General features: G+C 48.6%; 1 protein-coding gene across 5 annotated transcripts in view; it reads left to right on the top strand.

Annotated features, from left to right (window-relative positions):
- ajap1 (adherens junctions associated protein 1) overlaps nt 1–13,795 on the top strand; it is a 316,483-nt gene that overhangs the window by 117,119 nt on the left and 185,569 nt on the right. The gene's annotated exons all lie outside the window — the stretch shown is intronic.

The raw sequence follows: 13,795 nt of genomic DNA, 5'->3' as shown, positions 1-13,795 counted from the left end.
GTCCCGCCGGGTAAGACCAGGTGAGAATGGTGCCAGCGGGACTCAAGATTTTTGGTCCGGCCGCTCAGCCCATCCCGGGCGGAGAATCGCCGGGGGGGGCCCCACAGAGCGGCCCCCGACCAACACCACACCGACCATGGCGGCGCCAATGGCGCCAAGTCTCCACTCTCCGGAGAACCGTGTGCTGGTGTCGGGGCGGCATGGCGTGATTTGCGTAGGTTGCACGGATTCTCCGGCCCGGCCCCGGGCTCCGATTCTCTGGTCACCGATGCTGAAAACCCGTTCGACAAACGGCCAGGGAATCCAAATTCTCAACGAAATCAGGAGCGGCGCGCTTTTGCAATGTTCCGCCCCCTCCAAAGTGGTGTACTCGCAGAGTATGTCGTGCGCTGTTTCGATGGCCTCAATCCTTTGCCTGAGGCCCGCCCTTGATGCTCTGCCGCCAACCGGCCGAGTTCCCGAGGGCGCCACCTGTGGTCTCATCCATCGGGAACCTGGCATGGCGGCTGCGGACTCAGACATATTCGGGCCTGGGGGCACAGTGGTGGGGCGGTCCAGGGCGCGCGAGCCGACCGAAGGGAGGGACTATTTGTGGGCCGGGTCGGCAAGCGGCCTCCACCATAAAGCACGGCACAGCCACTACAGGCCACGGACCTGGCAATTCTCTGGGGAGTATCGGCAGCTAGATCCCGGTGCTCTACGCTGCCATCCTGCTACTCCCCAGCAAAACGGGCAATTGGTGTCCATTTTGTGCCAGTTCTCGCCATCGTTCCAGTGCCGATGTGGGGGCATAGCCCCAGAATTGAAGAATCCAGCCGCATATCTGTCAAATTGCAAAGATTTGTCCAAACGTGAACAGTAGAGCGCAATAGAAAGTACATTTCCAGCAGCTAAGTACTACCCGTCTGTGCTTGCACCATATCAGTTTGAGGCAGAGAGCTCCACATAAAGCCCTTTGATGAGGGATCAGCCAGAGTAGACAGAGGAGAACCAGACAATGTATTACACAAGGCATTTGATAAGATGACACAGAAACGGCTACTGCATAAGATCACAGGACCCAGCAGACCGCCGACTGCTGTCTTGCCTGGAAGTTCCTGCCTCCACCAGATGTACATCAGTAGCAGTGTGGCGCTCACCAGATTGTGCCCCAGAAGCCTGACCACTGCTATTTCCCACCAAGGTGTGTGTATCTGAGCTGGTGGAGGGTGGGGATGACAGCTGTGCCACGACTATAACAGTTGTATCCTCAGAGCTCCACTCCAAGGTGTTCCCCTCGGAGTCAGGAGAAGGGACAGCCCTGGATGGGCCACCTACCTTCGCTGGAGGACCTGCAGGAGAATGGTCATGTGATTAGCGGGAGGGATGGGTTAGTCAGTAAGTTCCTCACCTCTACGGCTCTGCCAGCCTCTGCGTTGGTGACCACCCTGTCTTCGGCTATCCCAGTCACCTCCAGGACCCATTCCTTGAATAGGTGAGAGTTCTGATATCCAGCACACCCATGCCAGTCTGGAGCCTCACCCGCCGATTGTGGGAGAGATTTTCCTTAGGAGTCACAGAGAGGGCATTGTTAGCCACACTTGTGGTTCACTATAATGGGAGAGGGTGTGTGAAGGGGGGATTGGGGGAGTAGAGGGAGGGCTGGTGGTCACCTGGAGAGTTGGGGGAGGATGCATGCTCTCTTGGAAGGTCGGAGGGGCATTGGTGTCTACTCACTCGTGCTGCCCGGTGTAGGTGGTTGACCTTTTTCCGCCACTGCAGGCCAGTCCTCCTGGTCACACTCACCGAGCTAACGGCTGCCTCCACCTCATCCCAGGCGGCACTGACTACCATGTGGCACACCCTCCGGGTCCCTTGGGGGAACAGGACATCCCTCCTGGCCTCCACCTTTTCCAGAAGCCTCCCTAGGTCAGTGTTCCCAAACCTTGGGGCTGGCCTCCTCGGTGTCATGAGAATGTCACTTTAAGAACTGTTTGGCTGCTCATGTTGCTGCAGTGATGTCAGAGTGTGGGTGGAGCTGATCTCTGGCTCTGCTTTTTAGTTTCACGTTGAGAAAAGCTTGGGTGTATCTGTGCTTTTTTGGTTTTGTTTTTCAGTGTTGGAGCTGAAGCCAGACAAAGCAGTTGTACTGTTGATCTCTCTGCCATGAAAAGACTATCTCTTGATCATTTGGTGAATTCGGAATTATAAATGTTTACAGTAGTGAATGTAAACCTGATGTGCTTCTATTAAAAGGTGTTTCTTTTGTCTTCTGGATGTTGTTTGGGAAGTTATTAAGGATTAGTGTTGTATTCTTTGGGGGTTGTATTTGAATTGATGGTTGCTAAGATGTTCACTGTATGTTTTGAAAAGGTTAAATTGAGTTCATAGAATAAACATTGATTTGCTTTGAAAAATACTTTTCCATTTCTGCTGTACCGCACCTGTAGAGTGAGTTGTGTGCTCCCCATACCACAATCTAGAAAGAGTTGTGGGTCAGGTGAACTCCATGATACACTTTGGGGTTCTCTAAACCCTGGCCCATAACATCAGCGACATTATTGCGACCTGGTTATGGTTGGCTGAGCAAATTCAGCTTAAGTGCAGCTTGAACTTGTTAGCGAGGGGCTGGTGAGCGCAGTCCCGGCGAATCAGCTGGCGAGCCGTCAATTGCGGCGAGAAACCCGTGAGACCTTTTTAACATTGAATGGCGTTGCCGGCCTTGCTGGGTCGAGCGCTGGGAAGCTCACAGCAATTCCTGCTTGCTACCACACTCAGAATTCTTTCTGGAGAATCACCCCCTCAGTCTGCTGAACAACCGTTATCATAGATTTGTCATAGAATTTACAGTGCAGAAGGAGGCCATTCGGCCCATCGAGTCTGCACTGTCTCTTGGAAAGAGCACCCTACCCAAGGTCAACACCTCCACCCTATCCCCATAACCCAGTAACCCCACCCAACACTAAGGGCAATTTTGGACACTAAGGACAATTTATCATGGCCAATCTACCTAACCTGCACATCTTTGGACTGTGGGAGGAAACTGGAGCACCCAGAGGAAACCAATGCACACACGGGGAGGATGTGCAGACTCCGCACAGACAGTGACCCAAGCCGGAATCGAACCTGGGACCCTGGAGCTGTGAAGCAATTGTGCTATTCACAATACTACCGTGCTGCCCCTAATACAACAACACTTGCTGTCTTTTTGACCTCGGGAAGATTCTCTCCACCGAGGCCGCACTTAGAGGGATTTTCTTCTGCCGACCATCAGCTACCAGCAAGAACGGCTCCTCGCAAATCAGGGTGCCATTTTGTTTGGAAGCCCTGATCTTTCCCACCCCCTTTCATGCCCCCCTCCCCAGTTTTTGTCACCTCCTTCAACCTCCCAACTTTGTGGAGGCCCTTGGAAACCCCCCCCCCCCCCCCCCTCACCCTCTATACCTGGCAAGGTCCCCCCAGGCCTGAGTCCCAGCAGTGCCAATGTGCCCATGTGCAGGGGGGAGTGTCAGGAAGCCACCCTGCCCTGTCCTTCACCACCCGGGGGTCCCAGGTTCCCTCACAACTGACCCACGTTTGTGTGGACCAGTACTAGATGGTGGACTGGCATGGTCTCCCAGGCGTGGCTGGTGAATCCCGTGTACTGGGCGAATCCGACATTTACGTATTTAAATGAGCCGAAAGGCTCAGCTCAATATTCAGATCGGGATCTTGCCCAATGAGGGCGAGACCCAGATTGGACCAGGCAGAGCGAGTTGGGTGACTCGCCATTGGCTCAGCATGGAGCCCAATTTGGGTCTCGCTCATGATTAACCCGTTGCGTCTGGATCAGCGCGGGGTAAAACTGGGTTGCTGAATCGTGTGCATTGACAAGTTCAGTGAAAGAGCAGAAATTTAGCAAATGGATTTCAATGTGGCAATATGTAAGATTGATCATTTTGGAAGAAAGAATGAAAAGGCGGACATTATATCAATGGAGAGAAGTTGCAGAAAGCTGTAGCACAAAGGGACTTGGGGGTGCTGGTTCAGGAAACCCCGGAAACTAGCATATGGATGCAGTCGGTAATTACAAATGGAATGTCAGTTTTTATTTCAAGGGGGCTGGAGTATAAAAATAAAGAGGTGTTTCTACAACTGTGCAAGGTACTAATGAGGCCACATTTAGAATATTGTGTACAGTTTTGGGCCCTTATTTAAGGAGAGATATATTATCATTGGAGGAGGTTTACTGGGATGATCCCAGGTATGGAGGGACTGCCCTATGAGGAAATATTAAACAGGTTGGGCCTGTACTCTTTGGAGTTCAGAAAAATGAGAGGTGATATGATTGAATCATGTCGGATTCTTAGGGGATCAGACAGGGTAAATGTTGGGGGATGTTTCCACTCATGGCAGAGTGTCGGGCCAGAGGATTTATAGTCGCAGAATAAAGGCTGCTAATTTAAGGCAGATTTGAGGAAGAATTTTTTTCTCTCAAAGACCGGTGAATCTTTGGAATTCTTTACCCCAGGAAACTGTGGAGGCCGAAACCCTGAACATTTTCAAAGCTGAGATCATCGGCGGGTTTCTCTGTCCCCGCCATTGGGATTCTCCCTTTCGCCGGCTGGTCAATGGGGTTTCCCACTGTGGGGCAGCCCCACGCCTTCAGGAAACCCCCGGGCAGCCGGCAAAACGGAGAATCCCGACGGTGGAAAATTCAGCCCTATTGGTTTTTAATCAGTGGGGGAATTAAGGATTACAGAGATAAGGCAGGAAAGTCAACTTTATGAGTGTTAGATCATCCATGATCTTATTAAATGGTGGAGTAGACTTGGAGGGCTGAATGGTCTACTTCTGTTCCTATTCCTTATGGTCTTATGGTCTGATAGAACATCCATGATCTAACTGGATGGTCCAAAGGATTGAATGGCCTCCATTTGTGTCTAATGATCCTTATGCATCTCCTCATCTTCAATCCTCAGAGAAAAGCAGGGTGACATTTTTCCATTTCACTGTCATTGAACCTGACTGAGTCACAATCAATTTGTACCAAATTAAGGAAAGTTTGTGCTGCAGGCTAGTTAGAAAATAAATGGGTAATTTACAGGTTGGCAGGCGCCAACCAGCGGAGCGTGTAACAATCAGTGCTGGGGCCTGAGCTATTTACAATGTATATCAATGACTCAGATGAGGGACCAAATGTAATGTGCCCAAGTTTGTTGAGGATGGAGATAAGTTGAAAAGCACCTCCTTACCTCAGAGGGAGTACCACAAAGGTTACCACAAAGATTGAGCCCTGAGAGGATTGTCTTATGATGAGTCAACTATAGACCTATATTCTCTGAAATCTGGAAGGATTCATTCTCGGGAGAGGTGATCTTTTTAACATTCTAAAGGGGCTTGCCTCATACCAGCCTCCCCGAACAGGCGCCGGAGTTTGGCGACTAGGGGCTTTTCACAGTAACTTCATTGAAGCCTACTCGTGACAATAAGCGATTTTCATTTCAATTTTCATTTATATGCTGTGAGCAGGTTCCGTCTGGTTGGAGAGTGTAGGACTATGGGCCACAGCCTCACAATAAGGGATCAGTCACCTTGCAGGGGAATTTCTTCACTCAAAATGCCTGGAATCTGCATGGTCAGTCATGTTCGAGATAGAGATCAACAGATGTTTGGACACTGAGCAAGGTCAGGGACTGTGCCGAGTTCAGGATGATGGGGTTGAGATGGAAGATGAGAAGTGGTTGTTCTGAGTACCAGAGCAGGCTCTAAGAGACAAATGGTCTATTCCTGCTCTTGTCAGGGGGCCGGGGGGGGGGGGGGGGGGGGGGGGGGGGGCTGGGAAAGGCTGAAACTACGTGCCCCATACGCACAACGAGGAAGATACCCGACTCCCGGCAAAAGTCCTGGAGTCTGGCGTCACATGTAGGCGAGACTGTGAATTGCGCTTTCACGTATCTGATCGTCAGTCCAGAAGTAAAACACTCGAACACGTCAGTAACGAATATTCGTTTATTCACGGCCGGGACAAATCTCTAAGCAGTCGGGTAACTACCTTCGAGAAGTGCCAAAATCCCAGAATAAGGACTGTATTTTTATACATTTTACAGCTTAGGGGTGGTCCCCTTAAATTCCTAGATACACCTATGATTTGGCAAGGATCCAGAACATGTACATATATGGAATTATTCTTCGAGGTCGGGAGGTTATTTTTGACATAATCATTAGCACAAGTCACTATTAATATTATTACAAAGGTTTTTGTATCCCATGGCCATCTGGCTTAACTCATTCCAAAGCCCATTCCTTTTACATTTCAATGTTTATTTGTCTCAACTGGTCAAACGAGCTTAATTGCGCTATCTCTGCAATAAAGTAACGCTTCCCATTCATTCCATTCTTTGACTTTTTGACCTCTCTGCTTTCACAGATGCGGGTCAGAACATTAAATAGTACTAAAGCCACACTCCCCTTTTTCCATCCCATAACCTTCTGACATCTCTGCTTTCACAGATGCCGGTCAGAACACGCTCCCTTTATTTCATCCCTTGACCTGTTGACATCTCTTTCACAGAGCTTTTCAGAACTGTTATATTAACCCTATCAGCGAAGTTCCAAATGAAATCCACTTCTACAAGACCAGGTAATGGTGACAGATTTCCTTTTCTAAAGGACATTAGTGAAACAGATGGGTTTTTACAATAATCAACATGGTCATCATTTCACTTTTAATTCTGTATTTTTAATATCCCACCTGCTATGGTGGGATTTGAACCTGGGTCATCACTATGGGTGTCTAGAATACTCGTCCTGCAACAATACCACTATGCCACCACCTCCCCTGCATTATTGGGAACAATGAAGGCTCTACTTCCCCACCTGCTGTGCAACTTGGAACTGCAGTCAGGACTGGCGATCCATGATAGATAATAGTCGGAATTCTCTGGCCATAGCGATTCTCTTTTCCCGCTGGCAGCGCACCCACGCCTGTGGGTTTCCTGGCAGTTTGGGGTGGTTTCAATGGGAAATCCCATTGACAAGTGACGGGCAGAGAGAATCCCGCCACCAGCGAAACACGCCGCTGGGGGTTCACAGAATCCCATCCAATGGCTATTCACTAATAGGGAACTCTATCCATTCCCCCTATATAGACATAACAGGGAATGATGACACACAAATAAGTTTAATATATCATTGATGCCTCAATCCTCCGTCATCTCCCCTAAGCTCCCTACTTCCTGTCTCCGATTATCCCTTTCCTAACTCATCAAATAGGAATTCCAGCTTTGTCCTAAAACACCATGCCGCTCTCAGTCTTCTGCTCCTCTCTCAGTTCGACATTTAGCTTTGTGACCTGAAATCTGACTTGGCCATCTCAGAAGATATTTCATCTCTCTGAGATGTCAAGTCATCCCATTACTCTTGCATCCTGCTCTTGGGGAAGTGGAACTCCAGACCTCTCCACCCCCCCCCCCCCACCCATATCCCACTCCCCCACCCCCTGCAACCCTTTCATTTAAAAAGAAACTGCTTCCTTGTGTTCACCATCTTCAGTTCGAGTCACGAGGTGAAATACTTTCTGACTCACCTTGTCTATCACCTCCAGATGCATTGATTTCCAAATTCTCATTCTAGTCTTTAAACCTCTCCATAATTCTGACTCACGTTACCTCTGCAACCTGCTCCAGCACAATATCCAGTGAGCACCCATGGCCTTCTTCATAGTTTTCTTTCTCTCCACCCCAACAGCTGTGACAAATTGTATAATTCTCATCTGGAAACTTTCACTCTTTGTTATGTAGTTTGCCACTTTTGAAAGCCTCCTTCGAAGCAACCTCTTCGGCTGGGTCTTTCGTAACCTCCCTGAACCCTCCTCCCTAACTCCTTCCAATGTCCGCTTGCTCCTTGTAAAGACCCTGCGATATCTTGCTACATTAAAACTGGTACATAAGTGAAGGTTACTGTTGATCACAGTAGAATAGCAATGGAGATGCCATGAATGGCCTCAGCGGCCCGAGGCTAAAAATAAATAAACCAAGTTCATTGCTTCCTTTTCTTTACAGCTCTGTTCAACTCTGTCTTCTGAGGAGCCCAATTTTGGATTCAAACTTCACTATGGTCTGCATAGTTGCGACGGAGGTGGGTAGCTCAAGTTGGGAAATTTCCCACCTTGTCAGACACCGCCATCCCCCCCCCCCCCCCACCCCACCCCACCTCACTTCATTCCCTCCCCTTGGCTTAAAGGGCCCTCCCTCGACCTGTTTTCCATTCTAGGGAGATTGAGTCGGGCTCACCGACTCTGGAAGCCAATTGTGTATGGCCAGGGCGGGCGGAGGGTAGATGAGGACTGAGGTGGGCTGATTGGAAGGTCCACCTCAAGTCCTTGGGACTGAATCCCATTAGCTTTGGAAGCTGCTGGGCCCTGTAGCCCTCACCCCTCACACTCTTCATCTCCTCCACTGACCCCCCTCACCATGAAGTCTGAATGTCAACTCATGCCCTCATGTCCCCCCACCCCCCACGGCCCCCACCCACACCCCTCCCCCTCCTCTATCCCATGTCCCAAGGGCAGCAACGTGGCAGCACCAGGGACCTGGGTTAAATTCCGGCCTTGGGTCACTGTCTGTGTGGTGTTTGCACGCTCTCCGTGTGTCTGCGTGTGTTTCCTCCGGGTGCTCCGGTTTCCACCCACAGTCCAAAGATGTGCAGGTTAGGTGGATTGCCCTTGGTGTCCAAAAGATAAATAAATAAAGATGTGTATGTCAGGTTAAGGGGTTATTGGGGAAGGGCGGGCGGGGGGTGGTGTGTGAGCTTGGGTGGTGTGCTCTTTCAAAGGGTTGGTGTAGACATGAAGGGCCGAATGGCCTCCTTCTGCACTGTCGGGATTCTATGCTGCATTATCAGAGGGATTTAAATCGAAAGCAAAAAGACTATTGTAAACTTCTTCATTCACTGCTCGTGCATCATTGATGAATAGAGACAGAAGCAACTGAAAGATTTGGGTTAAGTACACTCAATGTGTTTCTGTTGCAGTGCAAGATAATTAATTGCAGTTAATTATCACATCCCTGGGCTGCAGAGCTGACATCAACACCCACGGCATAAATAAAGGCCAACTCACTGGTGATAGTGAGTAACAGTTCCCTTTCCTCAGGTGTGAAAATCCTATAAATTAGAAGCTCGGAGCTGCAGCATTTTCACGCTTTCTAAAGATAGAACCTGCAGCATTGTCACTCGCAGGCGGACGGCAAATTAATTTGAATATTTTAAACATGGTTTCACTCAAAAGAGGATTAAAACTGAGCAAGAGCTACCATTGCTAATTTTATCAATCCTGAGATGTAATACCTGGCCTGAAGGCCACTCTCAGAAATTCAAACCGAACGTGCATCGTATCCCAGTGAAGAGCCATTTTAAAGCTGAGGTATTGCCAAATCCCTCTGTGATTCTGTGACCAGACTAGGCCTACCTGCAGAAACTTGTTTAGTAATCCAGAGACCCAGGACAAGATCTGGGGACCTGGGTTCGAATCCCACCGTAGGCAGATGATGACATTTGAACTCAGTACAAATCTGGATTTAGAATGAGCCAACTGGCTCTCTAAAGTCCTTTACCTGCTGCGGGATACTCCGTCAACGGGATCTTCCGCTTCACTGGCCGTGCACCCACGCCACCGGGTTTCCTGACGGTGTGGGTGTGGCCACAATGGGAAACTCCATTAGCCACCGGTGGGAACAGAGTCTCACCGCCGGTGGGTGCGCGCTGCGCTGGAAAACGAGGCTGGCAGGACAGAGAATTCCGTCCCTGACCTGGCCTACACGTGACTCCAGACCCACAGCAAACACTTTAAATCCCCTCTAAATGCTGGCCTATCACATAGTGGTTAGCATTGCTGCCTCACAGTGCCAGGGACCTGGGTTTGATTCTGGCCTTGGGTGACTGGCTGTGTGGAGTTTGTACGTTCTCCCCCCCGTGTCTGTTTCCTCCGGGTGCTCCCAAAGTCCAAAGATGTGCAGGTTAGGTGGATTGGCCATGATAAATTGCCCCATAGTGTCCCGGGATGTGCAGGTTAGGTTACGACATTATGGGGATAGGGTGGGGTGGATGGGGGCAGTGGACCTGGGCAGAATGCTCTTTTGGAAGATCGGTGCAGATGGGCTGAATGGCCTCCTTCTGCACTGCTGGGATCTATGATTCTATGAATGATTAAAAATAAATTGATTTCATACAGGGACCAGAATTCTCCAGTCGTCGGAATTTATTTTTCCCACTGGCAACGCACCCCCAGCGGGTTTTGCCGCGGTATGAGAGGGTTTTAACTGGAAATCCTATTGACAAGCGGCAGGAATATTGAATCCTGCCGCCAGCGAATGGTGCATGGCAGAGAACCACGTAGCAGGAGGCTCGGAGAATCCAGCTCATGATCTGAGCTAGAATTGCAATTCTTCAATTCTTTTCCCCTTGAAGTTTGCCAACCAACTTGCCAACCAGTCGGTATCAACTCACCCTTACTAGCTGACTTGACCCATCATCTGCAGCTATTGTCAGGTGATGACAGGTGAATTTGGCTTCTCTGCCCATCTCGGGTACCAATTTCTGGACCTCCCTGTCTGTTCACTGAAATGGTCGCAAACTTGACAATATAATGGGGCGGAAGGGGATCAATGTTGCAGAGGTGATGACTGATCTTGAAGACCACACAGTTCGTATTGGTAACTGCGCTGACACTAAAGGAACTGAAGATTGCCACTAACACTATTGATGCAAAAAAACTGTGCTGAACTTAAGGGATGAGAGAAGTGTTAATGCAATAAAAATAACATGCAAGGGATTTGGCAGAAAAGCAATTGTCACTTTGGAAAGTGTGCAGTAAAAACACGAGAACATTTAGCGTTAAGCAAGACCAATGAACCAAAATCACTTGTTTTGAGAGTTAATCCTATCCTGAAGGAGTGCTTCAATATGCAGCACCATGGTGTTATGGAGCACGGATGTGGACCTGTGATTCGTATTACCACGTAGTTGTAAATCAAAGCCAGGCGTTACCCCACAGTAAGGGAGAAAATGAGTAATGAGTGGTTTTATTTTCTTCAGCTCCATTTTCCAACAGTGTTCCCTGATTTCCTGACGAGGGTTCTCTGGCCCCCCAGCTGCCTGTTTCTCTGTGGGTTGCCGATCGCTGATGGCAGGGGTGAGCTTCCAGTGGGAAAAGAGAATCCCATTGGCTGGAGAATTCCAGTCTCTATTACAGGACAGTAAATGAAAGAGAGGGAGACTATGATTGTAAATAAGCTCATCACCCAAGACCTGAAAGGCCCAGGCGCCGAGGCAACTGGAGAAGGAGGTGTGATGGCGGCTTACATGATGAGAAGATGGACCCCATATGGAGGCACAGGCTGCATTGGAACTCAAAATCCCAAAATTGTGGCATGGTGGCACAGTGGTTAGCACTGCTGCCTCACCGCGCCAGGGACGGGTTCAATTCCGGCCTTGGTTTACTGAATATGTGGAGTTTGCACGTTCTCCCTGTGTCGGCATGGGTTTCCTCTGGGTGCTCCGGTTTCCTCCCACAGTCCAATGATGTGCAGGTTAGGTGTATTGGCTATGCCAAAATTCCTCTTAGTGTCTAAATATGCGCATATTAGGTGGGGTTATGGGGTTACAGGGATAGGCAGGGAGTGGGTTTAGGTAGGGTGTTCTTTCAGAGGGTCCGTGCAGATCCAATGGGCCAAATGGCCTTGCTCTGTACTGTAGGAATTCTATGGTTCTAAATCCCAGCTTTCAGACTTTGTGAAGATAACAAAAATACCTTAATTTGCTAAGTGTATGCTGGCATGCTTATGAAGAACAGTGAGACAATGGTGTCGTGGTAACATTACTGAACTAGCAATCCTGAGGCCCAGACTAACACTCTGAGCATATCGGTGGACATCTGGTGGAATTTATATTCACTTAATTAATCAATTCAATAAATAAATTAAAAGCTAGTTGCTAGTCCCGGTAATGGTGCCCATGGCAACAATTGTCAATTGTTGCAAAAACCCATCTGGTTCACAGATACCCTTTAGGGATGGAAATATGCCATCTGTGCCACGTCTGGCTTACATGCGACTCCAGACCCAAAGCAATGGGGCCTACTTTAACTACCCTCTGAAATGGCTATTCAGTTGTACCAAACTGCTAGCACTGTGAGTGTACATGCACTGTAATGGCTCAATAAGGTGGTTTACTACAACCTTTTCAAAGGCATTTAGGTTTGGAAAAGAAACATTGACCTTGCCAGCGATGCCCACATCCCATGAAAAGAAAAATACGCTCACGTGCAAAATACCGTGGGTACCGGAAATCTGCAACCTGGACAGAAAATGTTGGAAATATTCATCAGGTTAGGCTGCATCAGCGAATCGAGAAACAGGCTAATGACCTTTCATCAGAACAAAGAATTGCCACAGATATTTGTTGCATGTTTCCAGCAAGTACAGAGCCAGGGAGGATGGAAGGAGCAAAAGGGAAGATCTGTGATTGGGTGGATGGCCGGGGTGATTACAGGACAAAAAGGGTCTATGCTGCAAGGAAAAGCTGGGGATAATGATACAAGTACAGGGACAAGAGATGGGTCAAGAAGAATTGCAAACGGCAACAGAAAATACACTCTCATCTGCAGTCTGAAACAGTGGTTAAGTGGTGGTTATGATCTGAAAGTGTTGAACTCGGTGTTGAGTCCAGAAGGTTGTACAGTAAGCATACATATGGTGGTAGATTGAACTATACTAGCATTCAGCAGCAGACACAAACAGATCTTTGGTTCAAGGTTGTTGGTTCCAATTCAACTTGGTTGACTTCTTTGACAAGAGTTCATTACAGTCTATTAAAATTGATTGGAAAATAATTGGCCTCAAGACCTTTAATTAAAACGAATGGTGATGGAGGAATGAAGGTATAATCACAATAATAAGTATGGATACAATCTATTCAAGCACAATGATGCATGTGACAGGTTGGGTTATTGAGTTATTTGCATGCGAGGCAAGATTGTACTGTTGCCTCTCACGCAAGCGTACACCATTCTTGCAGGATGTTGCAGTTCTTTATTCAGATAGATCAGAAAGATTAGAATGTGAGCTGAATTCTCCAGTCCCCCCCCCCCCCCCCCCCCCCAGCCACATCTATCTCAGTGGCACACCGATCTCTGACAGCAGGACTCACTAATCCTGCCACTTCTCAATGGGATTTCCCATTGAAGCGAAGATGCACTGCCGGCGGGAACAGTGACTCCCAACTCCCTGCTGGTCACGGCCCTGTTTGAATAGTGAACTAACTTAGCAATCCCTCCACCGTACCCCGTCATCCGCACTGCAAAGATGGGTTAACCTCTTTCATCCGCTACTCTTCTGAAGGTTGTAAACCGACATGACCAACATGTGCAATGACATCCACCAAAACTATCTGGGTTAACTTGGCGATCTCGCATGCCCAGAATGGACCAACGCTCAAATTGACCAGAAAACACAGCTACAACACTGCAGTGCTAACCCTTTGAAGAATAGGACAGTGAATTTGTATTTATTTCAATCAACATTCCTGTAATATTATTGGACACCTGCAGTGCTTTTTTCCCCTATCATTTATCTTGAGAATATGAGGTTTTGAGAGTTTACACACAATTCCCACCCCCTTCTCCACATCTGAGTTTTAAAAATTATTTTGTGGGACGTGGACATTGCTGGCAAGGCCACTATTTGTCGCCCATCCCTAATTGCCTTTGAGAAGGTGGTGATGAGTTGGCCATGCGGTTGAACCAATTGCGTCAGAGTGGGTGAGGTGTAGAGGGGCATTA

Source organism: Scyliorhinus canicula, chromosome 16, assembly GCF_902713615.1.
Source record: "Scyliorhinus canicula chromosome 16, sScyCan1.1, whole genome shotgun sequence".
Lineage (NCBI taxonomy): Eukaryota > Metazoa > Chordata > Chondrichthyes > Carcharhiniformes > Scyliorhinidae > Scyliorhinus > Scyliorhinus canicula.
The sequence above is the reverse complement of the archived record's forward strand: the minus strand, read 5'-3'. Positions and strand labels throughout refer to the sequence as shown.